The sequence below is a fragment of the Mugil cephalus genome, chromosome 1 (genome assembly GCF_022458985.1).
Source record: "Mugil cephalus isolate CIBA_MC_2020 chromosome 1, CIBA_Mcephalus_1.1, whole genome shotgun sequence".
In the NCBI taxonomy this organism is placed as follows: Eukaryota; Metazoa; Chordata; class Actinopteri; order Mugiliformes; family Mugilidae; genus Mugil; species Mugil cephalus.
This window is the reverse complement of record NC_061770.1, coordinates 4,938,974-4,962,191: the sequence shown is the minus strand read 5'-3', so window position 1 is coordinate 4,962,191 and position 23,218 is coordinate 4,938,974. Positions and strand designations below refer to the sequence as shown.

General features: G+C 40.4%; 1 long non-coding RNA gene across 1 annotated transcript; it reads left to right on the top strand.

The window, feature by feature from the left end:
* Positions 1–20,894: 20,894 nt before the first annotated feature.
* On the top strand, positions 20,895–21,775 carry LOC125005010. The gene is made up of 3 exons (XR_007112408.1): positions 20,895–20,966; positions 21,363–21,427; positions 21,505–21,775. It is a non-coding gene; the product is annotated as an uncharacterized LOC125005010 (long non-coding RNA).
* Positions 21,776–23,218: the final 1,443 nt, after the last annotated feature.

The following is a 23,218-nucleotide window of genomic DNA, read 5'->3' as shown; positions in this document are numbered from 1 at the left end:
GTCTGTCGTGTTTCCTTGTGATTGATTGCTCATTGGTTTCTGCCTGTGTGATTGCCCTCATTACTTTCACCTGTGTCTTGTCATGCCTCAGCCCTCTTGTGTATATATAGCCCTGCCTTTCCCTTTGTTTTCTGTTGCATCGTTGTGTTGCTTTCACGTGTTATTTCCGTTTTTTTGTCTCCTACTCATGTGTCCACATTTTGTGTTTTTGCATTTTTTTGACTTTGGATTTGCCTGCCTGGATTGCTGTGCCTTTTGTTGGATTTTTGTTATTAGAAGAAAAGCCTCACCTATTTGTCCTGCACTTGGGTCCTCTCTTTAAAACCTACGCTTTCCTGACACAACATTTATATTTTTTAAAACAAGAATGGTTTCTTTTTACAGCATGGGAATAGTCATTCACCTCATTCCATTCGTATACATTATATTCAGTTTCAATGATGGTGATATTTCCCTTTAATAGCGATATGTGAGAAACATCGGTGTGTTTGTGTCTAAGTGCCACCATGACGACAACAATATACACAGCAAAGAGAGTAATAAGCAGTTCAGATAGTGTTGTTTTCAGTCGTCGTATTTTAGCTGTTTTCTCATTAATATACTCACTGAACACTTCAAGTACACCTGTTCAATTGCCTGTTAACGCAAATAGCTACTCAGCCAATCACATGGCTGCAATTTAGTGCATTTAGACATGTAGAGGTGATCAAGACAACTTGCTTGAGTTCAAACAGAGCATCAGAATGGGTAATAAAGGGGATTTAAATGACTTTGAATGTGTTATGTTTGTTAGTGCCAGATGGGCTGGTCTGAGTATTTCAGAAACTGCTGATCTACTGGGATTTTCACACACAACCACCTTTAGGGTTTACAGAGAATGGTCCAAAAAAGAGAAAATATCCAGTGAGCAGCAGTTGTGTGGGACAAAAATGCCTTGTTGATGTGAGAGGTCAGAGGAGAATGGGCAGACTGGTTTGTGATAATAGAAGGGCAACTCAAATAACCACTTGTTACAACCAAGGAATGGAGAATACCCTTCCTGAACGCACAACGCGTGGAACCTTGAAGAAAATGGGCTACAGCAGCAGAAGACCACACCGAGTACCACTCCTGTCAGCTAAGAACAGAAAAACTGATACTACAGTTCACACAGGCTCACCAAAATTGGACAATAGAAGATTGGAAAAATGTTGCCTGGTCTGATGAGTCTCGATTTCAGCTGTGACATTCAGATGACACGGTCAGAATTTGGCGTAAACAACATGAAAGCATGGATCCATCCTACTGCCTTGTGCCAAAAAGTAGTATAGACCACCTCCAAAACTAGGGCAACAGACTCTTGCCAACAGCCATACATCAGCAAATGACTGACCCTCTTGGTGTGTATAACAGAATGACTCATTGTCATAATTTCCCTTAGTTGCAATGTGTGTATCATTTGTACATTTTACCATTTAGCCCATTAAGGAACAAGCATTACAAAAGGGCTTAGCCTAAAATAAAATAAACACCAATAAATATTATTCATGGTAAAATGAGCTTTGATGTGACTCAGTATCTACAATTATAATCGAACCTCATGATTCACAAAATCTCAGTCATTTAAATCCCTATTCTCAGTTGATATCAGGATGCTTTCAGATGAGACACACACAGGCACAACTATACAGTCTGTTGACTATGTGAAATTTTAAAGTAATGAGTAATTATCTGTAATTTGACATTTTCACATAATTTGATACTTTATAATTTGAGGGGCGGCACTTAACTGGATGCAACACATCTTAACTATAGCCTGTTAGAGAATATACTATTACACTCACTCCCCGAGACCGTGAGTGTTATTTTAAAAAGTTGACTCTAACTGATGGGACTACAGACACAGAGGAAATGAAGTTTGGTCTGTCTTTATCAAGTAAAGCCTTTCCAACAAAGGCATTACAAGAAGTGGAGCCACTGTGGAGGGTAATGTAGTAAATGCAACTTCTGCTCACGGTTAGCATTAGCATTAGCATTAACAAGAATCCCCCAAATAATGATCAAATTAATGTAATTTCAGACGCAATTTAGTCTAACCCATGATGTTTTCCAGGCTGAAACTGATGATGCATTACATATTAATCTGACCTGATATGAAGTGTGCACATTGTTGATTGACTTCAATCCTTTCTTTTAAACGCCAAAGCCAAACCAGAGTTGTCTACGGCTGGCAGTGGCTGCTATGTGATAAAACTTAAAGTTAGTGTTTTTGATATTTGGGCTTTGGCACCTAAAAATACAGCAATTTTCATGGTTGAAAGTGACAGTGTTCACCCGAATCATGCCTCAGTCCATGAAGGGGTCTATAATCACTAATGTTTTTGTTTAAATTAATTACAATAACTCTAATAACCATATGATTGTTAGTATTTTGTTATTGCTGAGGTATTATTGCTATGCTGGTTGAATGACATGTTCATCATAGTGTGAATCTGGCTTTTCATTTGCTTGGTGGGTGGGTGTGGGTCTGAAGACATGTTTTTTTTTTTTTTTTTTCCCAACACAACACTGTTTCTAGATAAATGAAACATGTTGCTAGATTTTTCCAGGACTGTACACGTCCCACATCTGATGCCAATGATCCCAAATGTTATATTCACAGAATCTTTACCGTAACCATGTGAACGCATTCGTACAAGTGACTGCATGTACACAATCCTTGCGTTTTCTTTTGCAAGCATTTCTGACAGAATTCACATGAAGAAGATCAATAAACACACACACACTGTTCTACCTCAGACAGTTATTTTTTTCTGCTCTCACAGAGTTGATGGCATGGCAAAATCAACTGACAGAACGTCAAATATAGTGTCAAATAACTAACCAAAATTAAACCTATCATAAAAATGTCAGTCGTTGTATTTTAGCTGTTTTCTCATTAATATACTCACTGAACACTTCAAGTACACCTGTTCAATTGCCTGTTAACGCAAATAGCTACTCAGCCAATCACATGGCTGCAATTTAGTGCATTTAGACATGTAGAGGTGATCAAGACAACTTGCTTGAGTTCAAACAGAGCATCAGAATGGGTAATAAAGGGGATTTAAATGACTTTGAATGTGTTATGTTTGTTAGTGCCAGATGGGCTGGTCTGAGTATTTCAGAAACTGCTGATCTACTGGGATTTTCACACACAACCACCTTTAGGGTTTACAGAGAATGGTCCAAAAAAGAGAAAATATCCAGTGAGCAGCAGTTGTGTGGACAAAAATGCCTTGTTGATGTGAGAGGTCAGAGGAGAATGGGCAGACTGGTTTGTGATAATAGAAGGGCAACTCAAATAACCACTTGTTACAACCAAGGAATGGAGAATACCCTTCCTGAACGCACAACGCGTGGAACCTTGAAGAAAATGGGCTACAGCAGCAGAAGACCACACCGAGTACCACTCCTGTCAGCTAAGAACAGAAAAACTGATACTACAGTTCACACAGGCTCACCAAAATTGGACAATAGAAGATTGGAAAAATGTTGCCTGGTCTGATGAGTCTCGATTTCAGCTGTGACATTCAGATGACACGGTCAGAATTTGGCGTAAACAACATGAAAGCATGGATCCATCCTACTGCCTTGTGCCAAAAAGTAGTATAGACCACCTCCAAAACTAGGGCAACAGACTCTTGCCAACAGCCATACATCAGCAAATGACTGACCCTCTTGGTGTGTATAACAGAATGACTCATTGTCATAATTTCCCTTAGTTGCAATGTGTGTATCATTTGTACATTTTACCATTTAGCCCATTAAGGAACAAGCATTACAAAAGGGCTTAGCCTAAAATAAAATAAACACCAATAAATATTATTCATGGTAAAATGAGCTTTGATGTGACTCAGTATCTACAATTATAATCGAACCTCATGATTCACAAAATCTCAGTCATTTAAATCCCTATTCTCAGTTGATATCAGGATGCTTTCAGATGAGACACACACAGGCACAACTATACAGTCTGTTGACTATGTGAAATTTTAAAGTAATGAGTAATTATCTGTAATTTGACATTTTCACATAATTTGATACTTTATAATTTGAGGGGCGGCACTTAACTGGATGCAACACATCTTAACTATAGCCTGTTAGAGAATATACTATTACACTCACTCCCCGAGACCGTGAGTGTTATTTTAAAAAGTTGACTCTAACTGATGGGACTACAGACACAGAGGAAATGAAGTTTGGTCTGTCTTTATCAAGTAAAGCCTTTCCAACAAAGGCATTACAAGAAGTGGAGCCACTGTGGAGGGTAATGTAGTAAATGCAACTTCTGCTCACGGTTAGCATTAGCATTAGCATTAGCATTAACAAGAATCCCCCAAATAATGATCAAATTAATGTAATTTCAGACGCAATTTAGTCTAACCCATGATGTTTTCCAGGCTGAAACTGATGATGCATTACATATTAATCTGACCTGATATGAAGTGTGCACATTGTTGATTGACTTCAATCCTTTCTTTTAAACGCCAAAGCCAAACCAGAGTTGTCTACGGCTGGCAGTGGCTGCTATGTGATAAAACTTAAAGTTAGTGTTTTTGATATTTGGGCTTTGGCACCTAAAAATACAGCAATTTTCATGGTTGAAAGTGACAGTGTTCACCCGAATCATGCCTCAGTCCATGAAGGGGTCTATAATCACTAATGTTTTTGTTTAAATTAATTACAATAACTCTAATAACCATATGATTGTTAGTATTTTGTTATTGCTGAGGTATTATTGCTATGCTGGTTGAATGACATGTTCATCATAGTGTGAATCTGGCTTTTCATTTGCTTGGTGGGTGGGTGTGGGTCTGAAGACATGTTTTTTTTTTTTTTTTTTTCCCAACACAACACTGTTTCTAGATAAATGAAACATGTTGCTAGATTTTTCCAGGACTGTACACGTCCCACATCTGATGCCAATGATCCCAAATGTTATATTCACAGAATCTTTACCGTAACCATGTGAACGCATTCGTACAAGTGACTGCATGTACACAATCCTTGCGTTTTCTTTTGCAAGCATTTCTGACAGAATTCACATGAAGAAGATCAATAAACACACACACACTGTTCTACCTCAGACAGTTATTTTTTTCTGCTCTCACAGAGTTGATGGCATGGCAAAATCAACTGACAGAACGTCAAATATAGTGTCAAATAACTAACCAAAATTAAACCTATCATAAAAATGGACAGTTCAGTTTTATTATCTACCTAAAATGACAGAAATCATCCTGGAACAAAATACATCTGGTGTGTACTTTGGTGTTTTAGTTTGGCAGAACTCCCATCCACTAAGATGGAGGAAGTGCAACTTATGACCTATACTGTAGACAGACACCAGGGGGCGCTCTACTAGCTTTGGCTTCATGTTTGAGGAGCTGCTATGGCTTTCATTTGTTATACATCCTATGCTTTGGCTCCTTTTGTCATTTTAAATTATGATTTCTACATAAATTAAATGTTATGATTCTTGATAAACCAGAGAAAACATTCCCATCCAGTGAGTACTAAAGTACTGCTGGCAGGAAGTAGAATCTCAACACAAAACTACAAAAAAAGTCTTGATGGATATGGAAAAGGATGATGTAACTTTTGATATATAAATATTTGATATATAAAATATCAGCATACAATAACTTTGTAACCACTTGATCCGACCAATAGAATAAATACATTTCTTTGTGTACACGTTTTCCCCACATGGGGTGAACACCAGGTGATGTGAAGGATGAAAACATGGAGGTAAAGAAACCAGCTGTTCAAAGTAACAGTTTGATAGGGTGAACAGAGGTAGAATCCATGTGGGAATCTTCTTCTGTAGGATTTCTGGCAGATTTGGCGCTACACAGTGAGCAGAACTGCTTTGTAACAAATTGTATCGCATACACTTAATTACTAATGTGCCAGTAGTAACGGTAGGAGGTGGAAAGAGGAGTTTTGAGCTTCATTAGCTACAAGCTGGTAGCCTGTAGGTCTGAATGACATCTGTAGGCGAATACTGCTCAGAGATGGGGTCAAAATGATTAATCCAATGTAAGACTGGAAGACTGTCTAAAAATCAGGATTGCTTGTGAACCGGGGATCAATTGCTACCTGAATTAGATATTTCCAAGTCATGGTCTGACTCTGTCTTTCTGAAACCACGCCTAGGTGGTTTTTTAGGCGCTGTGTCATCATTAACAATCACTGAACACACAACTTGTCAAACAGAATTCACAGAATCCAGGCAGATAGCAGGACTTTATCTGTCCTTTCTTCATATTTCCGTGTTTGAGCTTTGATATTGTTATTTATATATATATTATATGATCACCACAGAAAGTAAATAGGCTTTTGTGACAGTGGCGCCTGAATGCTTCATTAACCAACTGTTTTCTGTCTCAAGACCACTGAGTTCAGCAAAGCAAATAGTCTTTGTCTTTCAAAAATCTGTATGGATGCTTTGAAATGAACTGTTCTGATGAATTAATCATAGAAACGAAGAGACTAAGATTTTTATTAAGACATTTATTTACAGCTGAAGTGGAAATTTAATCATTTCACTGTATGTTGCTGCTGAATGCCTGTATACAAACTTAGGAAATCTAAAGCTATTAAAAATCACACGTGCGAGGGAGTTGCACTTGTGTCTTCTGGAAAAAGCAGGTGAAACTAAAGTGCTCAAAAGGCAGCGCGACGCTGCACTTCTGTTGCTGAACTTTTAGCGCGTGAACATTAATGTTAGCGATATAAACTGGTGCAATGCGTCTGAACGAGTCGCTCTTCTCTTCGGCTCAGACAGCTGCGTTCAACCATAATTCACTTTTTAACAGTTTTAGACTCCAGCCGACACGAATTACGCTCCCTCCTCCGGCGCCAGGACCAGCGCAGCAACAGGCGGAGAGTGGAGGAGACGGGTCAGTGAAATGACACCAAAAAGCTTGTTGCTGTTGGTTTTACTGTGAGCCAACACGACTAACGGCCTGAGCGGTTCACCTGCTGCTCCGTGAAATTTACGGGCGCTCCTTAAAGTGGCAGATTTGTGAATGGAGTAGCTACTAATGTACACAATCTTCGACTGCAAAAATGACGTTTGCGACCAACAGAGTATCTAAAATGAATATTTCAACCTGTGTATTACACATGGAACCAATAAAGAGAGTTACTTGTTCAGCATCTTTTCAAATTTCACATGTGTCCTGTATCCTCTAACTAATAAAAATTCTCAATTATATCAGTCAATTTGAATAATGCGTGTCAAGCTATAAAGGACAGCTGTGATAGAACAGCCCGAAAAGAACATCTGAAAGTACCATGGTGTATCTTGCACTTTTGGAGGATTTGGAGAACCGCATGCTCAACAGGGAACGTGTTTTCAAAGGCCGTGCTGATCTGTTCAGTGAGAGCACAGAGTGGCTTCTCGGCAGGTTCTGCTTCCCTAAAAACACACTCATGGATTAATGCCGTGATGTTAGACCCATGTTGGAGCGAGAGAGATAAACTGACTGACTAAAGCCGTCCCAGTTTTGGCCACCTGAACATTCCAGTGAGAGATTGGAGACATATGCTGCATTTCACAGCTGGCACTCAGCAGAATCATGCCAGCAGTACTGGATGGAATAATTTCCCTGGCCCCAACTTAGATCCAGTTCCCATACAGACATCATCAACAAGTAGTTAAAGTTACTAACTATGAAGTTAAACGAGAAGTTAAAGGAGAATTTCAGACCATCGCCGGATTCCTAAACATAATTGGAGCCATAGATTGCATCCACATCGTAATTAAAGAACCATCACACAATGAATTCAGTTATAGGAATCAATGTACAAATCTGTGATGCATCGATGTCTCTGTTAAACGTTGTTGCCGGCGGCCTGGAGGAGCACACGACTCTTTCATACTGCAAAACAGCTCTGTGGGTGTGCTCCACCAAACATGAGCTGTTGAGGATGGTTGGCTTATTGGTGAGTGTTACAACATTTCCAAATTATTATCCAGGCGTCATATGGTTTATTATAATATCTCTATAGGTGATCGGGGATATCAATTAAAGCCGTGGCTGATGACCCCCACAGCCAACCCGACGACCCCGTAGGAGCAGCACTACAACTGGGCCTACGAGCGCTCAAGGACACTCATTGAGCGTGCAATAGGCCTGCTATAAGGCTGATGGCTGTGTCTGTCCAGCGTGGGGTGGGCACTTCAGTACAAGCCCTGCAACATCATTTTGGCTTGCTCTGTGCTCCATAACGTGGCTATTAAACAAGTTGTCCCTCTGCAGGTTTTAGGTAACTTTGCCTGTTGCCTCATCTTTTAAAAGTAAGAAATTTCAGATGGAAATTGTGTGGGAAAGTAATTTCAAAGTCATTCAACATTTTAAAGTTTATATATTTATCATTTGCAGTGTGCATGCAGCAATCTGTTTTAGCGACTTACTTATGTTAAGTAAAGTGTTAGATATGTTTTCAAGCTATTCCTTGATTTCATTTATCAATTTGCTGGTTTCTTGTAGGTTTTGCAGCACTGCCTCCGTCAGCACCCTCACTCCCCCAGGATGCACCGAATGGATTTTGGATTGCTTCTCCCATTCCACCAACACCGCCGGCTCCTTCACTGACTCCAGCTCTTGAGTGCAGGCGGACTGGCTTGAGTTTCTGAGTTATTGAAGAAACATCACTTCACATCATTATTATTATTCATCACATTTCATTTCAGATTCATATATTAAACAGTGGGTGACACAATGAGAAAGTCCTTTCTTGGTGGCGTTTGCATGCTCTCCCTGTGACTGCATGGGTTTTCTCCAGGTACTTCCTTCCATCCTCCAAAGATATGATCGTTAAGTTAATTGGTGTCCCTAAATTGACCCTAGGTTTGAGTGTGAGTGCAAATGGTTGTTTGTCTCTGTGTTAGAACTGTGATAGGCTGGCGGCCTGTACAGGGTGTAGCCCGCCTCTCGCCCGATGCCAGCTGGGATTGGCTCCACTGCAACCCTAGAGAGGATAAGTGGTAGTATGAGATGAGATATTAAACGGCCTAAATAAATGGCTATGAAACACCTCAGCCCAGGTTTTTATTTTATCTGCAGTGTGACTGGTCGATGGTACAACTGGTTCTGTTGGGAGTGTGTCTGTATCACCACCAGGAATAATGCCACATAATGAGTGTTATGACCGTAGTGGTCATAATTTGGATTTGGTTTTGTTTTTTCTGTTGTGGTGTCCCTCCCTGTCCAGGGGGGGAGCTGTGTCCTTGTGTTTTCCAGGATGGGCGCTTGCAGCTGGAGGCCGCTGACTGGAGGAAGTCCGGAGGCCGCGGATTCAAAAGTGGAGCCGACAACAGACACAGTCTCTCTCTCTCGCTGGTTCGCCTTGGCAGCCTTGCATCCCCCTGCATCGCGACCTTCTCCGGCGCCAACCCATTCTGACCTTCTTGTGATTCTTTTTGATTCGGTTATGTTGCGGATGAGATATGTTATCTCTCCTGTAAATATTTTAAATAGTAGTTTACTATATTAAGTACCATATTAATAGGGGTGAGTAGCCTTTGATTTTTGTCCATCTTTTCTCTTGTTTTTTTTTTTGGTAGGGAGTGAGGGTAGAAAACCTGTTGTTTTGTTGACTCCTTTTTTCTTTCGGTTAGGCAAGTCAGTTTCCAAATCCAGCTCGTTTTGTTTATTGTTTTAGGTAATGCTCACCCTGAAGACTTTATGTTCGTTTGGGTAAATAAATCCCTTCGGTTTGGACTGCATCTCTCCGTGTTCTGTGTTCCTTTTCATAAGAGGGAGAGTTGGTGTTTATGTTATGTTTAGGTATCCCTGGGCCGGGGCATAACAATGAGCTAATAATGCTGGCAGTTTGGGTATCCATTGGCAGTGTTGGGCAAGTTACTTCAAGATGTAATATATTCCGTATTACAAGTTACTTGCATTTGAAAGTAATAAGTTTCTTTACAATATTACCTTCTGTGTAGAGTTATAAGTTGCTTATTACTTTAGTTACTTTCACCAAAATAAATATTTACGACAAGGAATTACAAAATGAAGGTGCGCAATATTTTGGCATGGTGAATAGTCCTTTTAATATGTTCACTTGCATTCTTTTAGTCTACTACAGGTATAGGGACTGCAATTTACATTGCATAGTTTTAAAGGTTGTCTTCCGTGAATGATTTTTCCTCAGACACTGAGACGCAAATCTCTAGTGACTCATAACTTTATATATTTCTATCCATATTTTTTCTTAGTTGGCGCTTTGTTCATTACCACCCACAGTCTCATTTGAGTATTGTTAAACATGGAGATGTATTATTGTTACTATTAAAGTATTCTGAGATGATGTGACAATAACTACCATGAAAATCCCTCTGCAAACACAACTGACTTAACAAATTAAAACTATTTTTTAATCTTTAAATCACCTCTTACACGACCTGTAGTGTCTCATCTTAAATGAACTATCTGTGGAAATGTACAATAGGACATCAGGAGAAAGAGGCAGCGCATCCTCCGCGACACACTCAGCCCCCAGCCTTCTCACTGCTCCTGGGTCAAACATCTTCACCTCTGGTCTGGAGAAATCCAACTTTCGTTGTTTAAATTTGCTCGCGCCGTCACCTTCCGTCTGTTTGCTAGCAAGAGGTCATTTAGCCCATAGGGTTTAGCCTCTAACTCCAGGTATTTCTCCAGCTTACTTGTACTATTTTAAGCCATAGACAGTTCCCTCGGCCTCTAACCAGCAAATAAAGTGCACCTTGCTGTGAGGTTCTTATCCATTTCTGTGACAAATTCAAAATAGTGCGAGTATAACCACTTAGAAAACGTCCTGTTGTTGCCATCTTGCCATCTTCTTCTTCAATTGAGTTTAAACCGTCTTCTTCTCCTCTTTATTTACGGCTATTGCGTCTGTGTTGTTTTTTCGAAACTTTCGCCTGTGCGACAGCTCGGATTGTAATACGTTACCAGACTCAGTAACTAATAATATTACTAAAATATAGTTAGTACGTTACATATTACTCCGTTACTGCCTAAACGTGATATATTACGGTAACGTGTTACATTTGTAGCACGTTACCACCAACACTGTCCATTGGTGTAAGCTCCGTTGCATAGGAACTATGTCCGTTGTTACTCGCCCTCCTCCAGTGAGTAAAAGTTATTTTCTGTGGGCTGTGACCCGTTTTATGGTACATAGTTTGATGTCAAACCACTTTGTTTTTTATTTCTGCCAGCAACTTTGCCTCTGACTTTGCCTCTGCCTCCAACAGAATTAACAGTCGTAGTTACCATCGCCCAGGCAGCATTTTTCTTTTTATTGGTCACACCTGCTCTTACTGATCCAAACAATATTCTTTAGTTGGTTTCAACTTCTCCTACTAGAACCTCAGTCTGAGAAATTCTTCTTCTTCGCCCTCTTTGCCATGACGCCGCGGACTTCTGGTCCGGCACTTCCGTGTTTTTCAGACAGCCTAAATACTTTCGGCACTCAAGGCGGGAGTGTCAACAATGCCGTTCTTTACCCGGTCGCTGCAGGATCTGCCGACTTTAACGGTAAATGATGTAATTCGAATAATTCAGACCACCTCGAAGACGCCCACGTCCAAAAAATGACAAAAGATTCAAATTATATGTATCCAGCTATATAAACAACTACGAAGGTAAGTTAACAAGTCCTTTTGAGTTCACCACACTGTCTCCGATACATGCTAGCCCTTTACCAGCGAAAGTTAGCCCAGTGATGAAGCAACGGTTTTTTTTTTTTGTTGTTGTTGTTTTTTTACCATCTATAGCTAATGTTAGCATAGTAGAAGGTTAACGTCATTAACTGTTTGTTTGTTTTGTTGTTTGAGAAGGGTGTAGTTCAAACCTCAATGTTAATCTCAGTTTCCAACAAGGAGGCAGGAGAAGTCATAGTTAGGGCGGAGTGCTTCAGAGCAAGAAGCCTCATTGTCTGAGTGTAAGGGAAAGTCATCCTACAGGTTCAGTTCAGGGTTCCCATAAGAAACAGGTTCCTGTTTGTCAATAAAGACGGATAAAGACTGTCATTGGAGCTATGTCATATGGTACCTGAAGTATCATATGAAATATGAATGTAGTGTAGTAAGTAAGAATGTAAAATTAATGGCTCTCACAGAAACAAGATTATGTCCCGAGTTCTTATCATTTCCTATAATTTCAATTAAACATTCATTTTACATTTTTCTTTTAAATTAGTAAAGTGGGGTTACACATGAATTATTTTACATGGTTAACTACAAATAAATACTTTTCCTGTTTCACTCTGCATAATATTTAAGTTTACTGGCATAAGTTCACTAATTTAAGGTCGTCTTTCTATTATTACACTTGCAGTCGGTACGTTTTGTTCTTTAACAAATATTTGGTATTTTAAACAGATTGTGCTAAGGGATTCAAAACCGGTGGAGTTGCGGAGAAGCCAGTGCACCCATGTGACAGGTACAGCCTTGTGCAGCCACGTGGCAGCTCTGCTCTACCAGATGGTCCACTACTCCCAGCTGAGGCTTACATCTGTCCCCCCAGTTTTCAGCTGTACAGAAACTGAACAGAAGTGGCACAAACCAAGGACCATGGTAACCAACCTTTCAATTACTTTTTCATCTAATGTATGGATATTGGTTCAGTGTTTATAGAAACGTGTTTTTGTTTGGATGCAGGGTATTAAACCTGGTCCAGTTAATGACATGGGCATCCTGTCAACCAGACCAAGAGAGAGGAAACTTGTAGAAGGAATCAGGTATGTTACTATTTATACTACACACATCCACTTACATGCACACATTTACGCACACGGAGAAGCACTTACTTGTTTAAATGCACATATAACTACAAATGTATATGCATGGACCCCCACCCCCACCTTTGCACACACTTACAGTACTTACTTCCATGGACATACATGCACACACCCTCCTTCATACAAGCATCAGGGGTCAGGGGTGGAGAATACAGGTTCAGCTGTGGGTGTTTGCTTGTTTTTATGTGAAGCACTTTTACATTTGTCATATACGAATAAAGTTTGAAGAATAAATGACTTGGATCTAAGCATTTGTGTTTTGTAGTAATTAGTTTTAAAAGGTTACTGACAGGAACTAAAAAAAAAAATGAGTGACCAAACAAAAGCAGAGTACTACTTGAATTGACATAACAAACATTTTTAATAATATAGAATTCAAAAGGCCTGAACTGTATGCAAACAGATTTGATCAGATTAGATCTGTGCAGGGAGTGACACGCTCTGTCCTTAGACTCTCGGTTCGAGTAAGGAAAAACTTGCCCACAAAAAACCCTTGAAACAGGGAAAAAAGTGGAAGAAGCCACAGAGGAGGGATCCCTCTCCCAGGACGGACAGACGTGCAATAGATGTGACATGTACAGAACAAATCAACTGAAACATATTGTACAATTACAATGAATGATAAAAATGATTACAATAGCAATGGAAGAGATAGAGAGACACAGATGTAAAGCTGTAACGGAGATATGGCATTAATAATGACATAATGACATACATTAATAATGTAGCATTTATATACACATGTTGGAAGTCCTTCCTGAAAGGTTACTCGGACTTCGGGCTTCTTTGCCCAAGCCTTTACCAGTGGGCCATTTTCATAATTTGTGAGGAGACAGGCCACAGTGTAGAGCTGGTTGACTCTCCCAAAAGAATTTGTGCTCCTTGACCCGGCGAATGAAGCGCTCCACATGCACCCTGAGACGTGCTATGGCCCGGGTCTCCCTAACTTCACCTACAGACATTTGAGAACTACCAGAGAGGAATGCTGGCCTGTAAATGTTGCAGGGTACAATGTCATCAATAAGGAAACCTCTGTCTACCATGACAGCCATCCCAGGTTTTAGGACTGTGAGGAGACCAGACTCACATGTGATCTGCTTGTAGCTGATAGACCCAGCATACAGCGCAGAGATGAATGTCACTGCCTCTTGTGGTGCAATCCCAATGAGCCCCTTCAGAGTGCAGTGGGATTTGTAGGAGGAAACACCTCACTCTGGAGGAGAGGGGAAAACGGGCACTGACACCTCAGCTTAGTGCAGTCAAGGATGACTGTAGTGTCAGGGTAGTCCTTGAAGTCTGCAGGCAGATATTTGCGAATCTGCTCCTCAGGCATCCAGATCCTCAGTGAGCCGAGTACTGTAAACAGGAAGTTGCTCGATGATGTGATGATTTGGCTGACTGTGGACTGATGGACAAGGTCCAGCTGCTTGGATCCAAGGGCAAGGTAATTTAGGAACAGGAACAACTCATCAATGGGCTGCAGGGAATGGGTTGCGGCATTTACATCAGTGAGAGTTCCTCTCCGTGTATAGAATAAAAAGAAATCACTTTAATTAAATGTATCTGTCTATTTATCTATTTTTTTCTGAGAGAATACAACTATTGCAATCATATCCCCTCCCTATGTGACTGAACTGCTTTTTACAATTATTTACAACAACCCCCTTCATCTGACATATTGCACTTTACATACATTACATCTCTCTCTCTCTCTGGGTCAGGATTCGAGGCGTAGTCGTGCTCCATGCAGATGTCTCCCGTTACATGGCCCGGTGCGTTAAGGTTAGCTTTCCTCTCATCCTCTGGCGGCGGTCTGTGTCTTCTCTCCCAAACCCCCGGCGTGGAATTGGAAGGGAGAAATTGTTCCACTCAAATAACTCCGAAACAGCTCCCCTTTTCAAGAGACATCGAGCTGTTTCGGATACAGGCTCACGGGTGTCTTCCGGTTTGAAATGCCGACTACATACCCGTGTGTGAGCAGTGATGGCCCATTTGTCCCTGCAGATAGTGACGATCCACTTATGCCGTAGCTCCTCGTCGACAACGTGAAAAAATTTAAGTAAGTACTTACTTGACTCACTTGATGCCTGACACAATGGGACACAGCAGTGCTCAGCTGTTGTACCAGACGCTCGCTGGTATTTAAACTTTTTTATTATCGCTAGTGGCTACCTACCAAAGAAATAAACCGTAAGTGTTCGCGGTGTCTGAGATTTAAGCGGAAGTACGTCACCGCAACGGTTGGCATATAGCCTTATTATCACCGATCGGTCATTCGTTGCATAGGACCAGTGTCTGCACGTTTGAGAAATATGGATTTTTTTGAACTTACAGACATTCTAAATTTTATTCCTAAGTCAGAATTTAGAACCCTTTCTACGCATGGTTTGATAAATGAAGGCCCAGGACTTTAAAAACTGACAAGGACACTCCAAAGGCAGCGGAACATCATGGCTGCTGATTACTCTCAACATGCTGCCGCTCTACGTCACTGGTGTGTAATCTACTTTTCCCCCTTCCAGCTGGAAGTGTGTGGATTCGGGGGATGTCCAGCATCCAGATTTGCTCTTATTTACATCAAAGCAAGTTGCTACCCTGCTTTTTGAGTGGCATACACAGTCAGCAGTGTGTATGTTGGAGGCCAGGTCAATACCTTGTGCTTTTTTAAATCATTTTTGTGTATGTATGTTAGGCTTGAACTTTTTCGATTGACTATCAATTGGCTTATTAACGCAGCGATATAGAGAAGGAGGTGGCACGTGTGATCACACACGCAGTGTGTTTTTGCAATTAAAAGCAACTTGAAACCCCTGATGAGATCAGTGTGCAGAGCTTGCAGAGCTGAGTCTTAATGGTGCTGCTTCAGTCTCAAAGAGGAAAATATTAATTAGTGTGGTCTGCTGATCTCTTGCAGTTAGGCCAGACTACTGGAGAGATGCATGAGGGAGAGCTAAATGTGAGAGCTAGAACATTAGATCTGATGTTTCTGAGATGATGGTTGGACTTTTTTTTAATTATGGTTGGGTATCACTACTGATTTCCTGAATAAATTCAGATTTTTCCAAATCCATTCTAATTCACCAGATCCCAATTCAATGTCAGTTCATTGTTCTTAGTTAGAGATTTTAACCGTGGAGGTGGTTGATGATCAGAGGATGAACGCTCTCATTCCTGATGGAAGACCAATCCCATCTCCTCCATGGCACTAGAACAGCATAGGGCGGCTCCTTCAGCAGATGGCTTCACCTGCGCTGTGGAAAGGAGTGTTACTGCAGGTCCTTCCTTCCTTCCTTCCTACTGTGAGGCTGTACAACCAAGTGTAGGAGAACATTTTATTTTTCCCCTGACCCACCAGTTTGAGGTCACTTCGCCGGACAGTCCATAATGGACAGGACTTTCCTTTGCAGATTTCTGAGACCATAAAACAAAGCCATAAAACAAGCTTTTCAGCACATTCCCGTGCCAACGAACAAGTATTTAAAACATTTCTCCCATTTACATGTAATCCACCAACAGGCACTACAGGTAAGAACAACCAGAATAACAGGCATCTTGGACCACCTGTGGCAGATAAAGATAAAGATCAATAATTCAGAACTGCGAGATCTCTCTGACTGCAACTACAAACTATGTAACCAAAGCTCCTATAAAGATTAATTTAGCTCTTGAGTATTTTAATCATACGTTTCTACCATGGAGCCATACTGCCATCCAGAGGCACATGTAATTGGAATGTAATTCTACTGTTATAGCGTTTTAATACGTCCTACAAAGCAAGACTGGTTAACATAACCCAAATATAATCTACCTTTCCTTCTTATTGATATTAGTTAGAGTTGCTAACTATTATTATTTACTTCTATGAATTAGGATATTGAGGAAAGTAGAAATGCATGAATGTTTCATTGAAAGTGTTTGACTTCATGTCTTTCTCTCATCCTACTTCATTGTGAGAAGTATAATTGTTATTTAATACTCTGGAAATGAAAGCATTCATGTGTAAATCATTGAAAGGTGCGAAGACGAGTTTCGCAACAAAGGGACACACCCTACAGAGACATGGTAATAAACTAGCGCCTGGCCAGTCTCGGGTTCAGTTCTGTTCAGTTTTCTCTTGTCTCAGTTCTCTCGCAGTTCTTAGTTCTCTTTCAAGCCTCTTTGTTTTCTCTAGTTCGGTTTTGTCTTAGTGATACATTTTACTTTTAACTCAAACTTTTTGTTGACCGCCAGTTGGTGTGTTAAGTTTTATTTTTGAATTATTGTCGCCATATTTAACACATGACTTTTACAGAAGTACAAGCGGAATCAACAACCAGTTTTTCCACACGTACGAGGCTCTGCTACACAGCAACTTCATAAGATGACTGTCCATCAATCTGCTCTCAACGCTTCGGTATCGCTGGTTTCCCTGACAATACCGCTGTGGAAGATCGAGCTCACCAGAACAGCGTTTGGTCACTCGATCCAGTTGTTCGGAGCAGCATCCAAGGAGTTTCCGTAAGTAGACTATTACCTTCATATTTGAGCAGAGTTGATACGTGCGACGAAAACTAAGCAAATCTTAAACAAATCTGAATAATTAATTTAAGAAATTAGGTTCAGGTTTTGCATCCCCTTTTTTGTTCATACTTCTCACTTGTTAAACTCATTTATTTTGGTATTCTCATCATTTTCCATTACTCTGTTATATTATTCATCATATTGTTGATTATTCACTATTCACCATTTTGTAAAAAAACACATATTTCAATGATGTCGTTCTCAGAAGGTCCTTGTGAGCTGGAAATAGATGCTCCCTGTACTGAGAGCTGACGTCTCAGATATGGTGAGATTGATTATTTACTAATAATTAATATTTGTTAATATCCAATGTCATCTCATCTTCCATACTGCTTAATCCTCACTAGGGTTGCGGGGGTTGCTGGAGCCTATCCCAGCTGGCATTGGGCGAGAGGCGGCAGCGAGTGTACAGTGTACTCTGTAGGTGGTGCCCCCTTTCACCGAGTGCAGTTATTAGATTTAAATGTTTAATACCGTAATTTGATTCCCCTAAACAAGATGAAACAAAAGCTGGTTGAATAAACAAAAGTTGTGTATGATGGGAAATACGTTGTATCCCTTCGTTTCAAGTGAGCTCCCAGATAATCTTGACTTCTAGGGTATATAGCCTTTGCCCTTAGCCCTAGCACTCAGTCAGAAGGAGAATTGGGACACCACTACCCCTCACATGAACGCGCAAAATTGAGGGGAAGGGCTTAGGGGGTGAATTGGGATTGGGCCTGTGACACCCAAACCTGTGTTAGGGTTAGTGGTGAAAATTTGACAAGGCAGCAAAATTCGACAGAACACTAGTTGCAGAAGAAGAAGGTTCATGGCAGCAGTGATTTTCTCTGTTGCATGTAGGACCGCATTCTGAAAGTTGAATTTTGAGCATAGCTTGATTAAGCTTGGCATGTAAACATACTGTGATTCTTCTACGTCTATGAGCATAATGGACATAAGGAAATGAAGTGATTGACTGATAAAGTTATCGCCCTATCATTAACACTGATGTTGTTAGCAAATGTAAAGAATCTTCCGAGCATTTTCACTGGACACATATCGGAGGCAAAGCCAGTACGTTTCCATTGAAATCAATGTGTGTGATTCATCCAGTTCCGGGTGCACTGCATAATGGCTCTGGTGTCCACGCCTGCTGCAACAGCCCAACCGTGCATCAAATGTAAGAGAATAAATGAAATTTGTTTGTTTTTAAGTTCTGAAGTTTATGTGATCAGGGTTGCATGCACTGTAACATAATCTTTTATTTTAAAATTAAGCTTATGGTCTCTTACATTTTTTGATTTTCTTTTAGCAGATGTGACACAGCTCTGTGGATCCATCTGTCAGTGCTTTTCGATTCTCAACTGTGGCTCACCTTGCAAGGTCTTTTGCTCTTTTGCATACTTCTTTTCTCCCTCTGGACTAAGCCCCATTTGCTGTTCCGAGGGCCACTGACTATCAAGTGTGGCTGTGCAAGTGTGATGAGAGTACCGCTGCACATATTGTAACTAGAAAAGAAAGTGAATAAAAGAATACGTGAATAAAATTTAATCTGGTGTCCAAGTCATTTATGATGATGTCCATTGCAGTAAAAAACACTGTGTTTTGAAACATTGTTCTGCACTGTCCTGAGCTATCTCCTCCAGGAGCTAAGAGCCAGCTCCTCTAAGAGCCAGTGTCTCTTTTGTTAAAGCACTGATACTGTGTCAAGAGAGATTTTTCCAGACTGCACAAACATGTTTCTGTCACCAATGCAGAACAGTACTTTGAGCAGGACAATAGCCTCAAATGACATGAAGTAGTTCTTTTGACCACTAGCCTCTGATCTGGCCTCACTGGTGAGACTGCATGTTGTGAGTATACAGTCAAGGGCCTCAATGACAGAGGGAAGGTGTTTAACTACAGGTTTAACTACCTTGATCCCTGCACTCCAGTGAGTGTCTAAGAGCCTTTGCAAAGAGCAACCTGTTATCTCCGTGTGAATGGCCCAGCATTCTGAGCTGGCACTAAAAAGTGAGTGAAGACAATCGATACAGCCAAAAAATGTTGCTACTTCCGTACTTGACTGTGCAGCATGGACACCTACAATATTTAATGTGTGCCCTGTTCCTCTCATGGTCAGGAAATTTGTCATTCATTCAACGCAGCTTCATATCAGACATTGCCTTGCCTTTTTTTTGCCATTGAGTGCACCAAGTGATGTTTTTTTTGCACATAAGAGAAAAACAGGTATGGGATGCAATATAGTGTATTCATTGTTTTGCTGTAAGTTATCCAGTCTCCCTTCACCTTTCCCCTACCATTGGCTGCCTTACTGTACAGCAAACACTCTGGGAATGGTTTTCCCTCGGAATCCTGTTTCATCGGAACATCACCGTCTCTGGTGGCAAGTGTCCTCACAATAGCTTCTCTGTCCTGATGAGATACATGTGCTACCACAAACCTGGGTCATCTGATTGAAAGGACAAGTTATCTGTAACTTGCCCTTCGACATCTCTTTTCTCACTCTGTCTGTCCATGCACCTCTCATTTTCTTCATCCTGACCCTTTGCCCTTTCACCGTCTTTCCCTTCTTCATGCACTTCAACACGTCTTCCTGACCAAACCTGAGAGGTCCCTGGCTCTGTAGAATTTACACGCATGATATATACATATTGGTATATACATTAAAATTATATGTACCAACAAATTACACTATTAAATTATACAAGTTACCTACAGTTGTGTGTATACTCCACCACTAGATTGCATACATTACAGTAAATATATGTTTTTTTGTTTACCTGCTTCAAGCAGTTTGAATAATTTATTTTATTTTTTGTAAAATGAGAGAATTTTCCACAGACTCCCTGCAATGATGCTGACTGACTTATCTCTGAACACAATGTTGCTCACCTTCTTCACTGGGACAGGGAGGGGGAAGGTTTTGGGGAGGTGGGCCTGCTGCTGGCTCATCTGTTTTCACATGATAAAAGGGACAGGGACAAAGACAAGTAATGAATAAATTTCACACATATATATTATTTATATAAGTGTATTAGGAATGGTTATATATAAAATATGTTATTTAAATTATTTTCACAAATTCCCAGCCGCCTAATGCCTGGCATTAAAACTGTAAGTAGGCTGAAGAGTCCTGGTTTCATTAAAAAAAAAGAAAAAAAAGAATAATGTAGTTATCATTTCTATCATCTTCTCACCTGTAGCGAGCTAGCTTAGTTCACTATGAACCACAGGTTCATTTCTCCCACTCACAAACTACCTATCAGCTCCAGCCATCCCCTGCCCTTTCCCTAAGATGCAGGATATTTACTAGAGTTGAGCAGGATACTCGGTTGAAACGAGTATCCGGTATGGATCGAGCACTTTTGCCAAGTACGAGTATTATACGAGTAATACGAATCAATATCTGTGCTTGGATTGAATGAAAATCCGCATTGGTTATCTGACTGTGTCTGCGTTCTGTGATAGGCGCCGCGCCGCGCCGCGCCCCTCCCCTACACACATACACGTGTTGCTGTGCCTGCTCTGCTCACTCTTAGACACAACAGCTCTCTGTCTCGGGTTCACGGTCTTTTCCGTAAACGTTTCTTCAGCTTCAGGTTAGTTTTTACTCCAGTTTGTACTTACTTATCAACCAGTGGAGTTCTGGTAAACGTGGGTTCGTTCGGACATGGTGCAGATTAATGCGACTCACGTACTTTTCTTTTTTTAACCGTCGGCTGGCTCTAACCATTTTTTTTTTTACTTCACGCAGAGTTTCTGACACTTTCTTGTTGTATTTTATTAAAAGAAAAAAAAGTAGCATTGATATAAATATTACAAATTAGTGTTTCTGTTTTGGCAGCTCTTCTGCAGGCAGTTGAACTGATCATGTGTGGAGTACATGTCATCGCTAACTTGTTTCTGATCGGAAAAAATATGAGGTATTACAACTGTCTGAGAGTTTTTTTGTAGTTGACATAACAGCTATTATGTAAACTGGTGTTCTTCCAAAGTCATCCAAGGAAGCACTGCTGATGGCATCCTCCAGAAGATCATGACAGGGCAGCAGACAGACCAGGTTAGCAGGCGCTTTTGCAGAGAAAAAAGCAAGGTGAGATGCATGCTTGGTTTTTAAACTTATCGTGGATTCTCCAGGTGACCTATTTGACCACTGGCAAATCAGGATGTGGAGTGGAATGTAATCGTTGGCGGTTTGAGGTAACTACTGGCTCTACCTGTTGATTAGTTTGAATGCTGGCATGGCCACACTCAAAAAAATGTTTCTGAATGTAATCAAGTAACCTTTATGTGATTAGATGCCATTAGGCTGCTGTGTGTGTTACACAGTTACACATTTCAGCACCATAGGTGGCGGTAGTGTGCCTTACTGGTTGCCACCCACCCAAACGGAGTAGAAGAAGACTGATCCCGTCGCTGGCTGTTGATGAGGGAGGTCCTGCAGCATTTTTCAATGATAATTATTCAACTTATCGTCCTTATGGTTTAAAACTGATTATGGGTGCAACTTCCTATGTTTTGAACATGTACCTCAGACTGAGAGAGAGTGTTGTTGTGAGAATCGTTTCAGTTTCCACCGCCTGTCCAGGAATGAGGAATACAAAAGGTTGTGGTTGAAAAACCTCAACTTAAAAAGACCTCCGTAGGCGTTACATGTATGCTCATTTTATTTCGTTGACAAAAAGCCCACAGAGGACCTGTCAGTCAGTCAGAGAATAGGGTTTTCTCATTGCCAGATGAAATAGCAGTACCTCCCACAAATGTGTGCTTAGTTTTATTTGCAACTTTCAGGACAAAAAATATTTATGTTTGGAAATAATGTATTAGTATATTACAAGGACAAGTTCATTTAAACATTTTTAAACATGCTTCACCATTGCCCCACTCAAAAAAGAAATAAAATAAATAAATAATAAAATCCCACTCCGAGCTAATTCAAAACTTGTAAGCACTATCGTTGGGATATGTCAAACCACCAGAGAAGAGACACGTTGCCGGCTGCTAAGGAGGATTGACAGCGTGTTGTTGACACTAGCAGTGTCAAAAGAACATCAGCAGGTGTATTTTTATGTGTGTGGAGGACACTGTAGTATTAGTCAGGCAACATGTAGGATAGTTTTTCAGAACAGTTAAAATCTAACTGCTCGTCTAACCTTTTAGTATTTTTTAGTATTAACCTAAAAATGTCATAATTTCAGCACAGACAACATGTTCAACAATGCAATATTTTCATTTTAATCTAAATAATATTGCTATGTAAGTAAACCTCAGCACCCATAATTCACACAAGGGTTTATGTAGTATTAAATATCGTGTACAGATTTCTAATTCAGTAGTCTAATGGCACTCATTTGGTCCTGCTATTTTACCTGCTATTACCTGCAACATAATTTTTGTACATTACTGATAGTTAATGAAGCACTACATTCATTTATTTATTGTTTTTGATGCATGGCATTCATGATGTTGCCTCTACAGACACACACCTCCACAGCTGGCTATTTCATATCCTGGTTGGAAATTACCATTGAAATGAGAACCCTTACTTTCAGATACAACACCACAGGGCCAAATCAACTGAAAAGGACAACTTCTCAGTTTAGGTGACTACATATAATGATGTTCATAAGATTTGTATTTATAATTGTTCCCCATAACAATGACAGTCAACTGACCTTGTTTTTCTTTTGTAGGTATACTATGTGAATGGGCAAGTGTAAGTGTAAGGTGTGCGACATATCTGAGGGAAGTAGATATGAATTATTGAAACATGGCAAACTAAAGCATGGCCACCATGGAAACCTGACCCGGTGTACAGGTGGCCAGCCTGAGCTTTGTTGCAAGAATATTC